The sequence below is a fragment of the Arachis ipaensis genome, chromosome B8 (assembly GCF_059453495.1).
Source record: "Arachis ipaensis isolate K30076 ecotype BB chromosome B8, ASM5945349v1, whole genome shotgun sequence".
Taxonomy (NCBI): domain Eukaryota; kingdom Viridiplantae; phylum Streptophyta; class Magnoliopsida; order Fabales; family Fabaceae; genus Arachis; species Arachis ipaensis.
In genome coordinates, this window is record NC_142443.1 from 112,618,799 (window position 1) to 112,619,531 (window position 733).

The window sequence follows — 733 nt, forward strand, 5'->3', positions numbered from 1 at the left end:
CCAAAAATAATAATAATGCAAGGAGGATGCTTGGTGACTTTACTGCACCTAATTCCAATTTACATGGAAGAAGCATCTCCATTCCTGCCATTGGAGCAAACAACTTTGAGCTGAAACCTCAATTAGTTTCTCTGATGCAGCAGAACTGCAAGTTTCATGGACTTCCATCTGAAGATCCTTTTCAGTTCTTAACTGAATTCTTGCAGATATGTGATACTGTTAAGACTAATGGAGTAGATCCTGAAGTCTACAAGCTCATGCTTTTCCCTTTTGCTGTAAGAGACAGAGCTAGATTATGGTTGGATTCTCAACCCAAAGACAGCCTGAACTCTTGGGATAAGCTGGTCACGGCTTTCTTAGCCAAGTACTTTCCTCCTCAAAAGCTGAGCAAGCTTAGAGCTGATGTTCAAACCTTCAGACAGAAAGAAGGTGAATCCCTCTATGAAGCTTGGGAAAGATACAAACAGTTGACCAAAAAGTGCCCTTCTGACATGCTTTCAGAATGGACCATCCTGGATATATTCTATGATGGTTTATCTGAGCTATCAAAGATGTCACTGGATACTTTTGCAGGTGGATCCATTCACCTAAAGAAAACGCCTGCAGAAGCTCAAGAACTCATTGACATGGTTGCTAATAACCAGTTCATGTACACTTCTGAAAGGAATCCTGTGAACAATGGGACGCCTATGAAGAAGGGAGTTCTTGAGGTTGATACTCTGAATGCCATATT

The 733-nt window shown here is 41.2% G+C and overlaps 1 non-coding gene across 1 annotated transcript; it reads right to left on the reverse strand.

Annotated features, from left to right (window-relative positions):
* Nucleotides 1-389: 389 nt before the first annotated feature.
* LOC148549288 (small nucleolar RNA R71) lies at nt 390-497 on the reverse strand. Its single transcript, XR_015897171.1, has one exon. It is a non-coding gene; the product is annotated as a small nucleolar RNA R71 (small nucleolar RNA).
* Between the last annotated feature and the right edge of the window lie 236 nt (nt 498-733).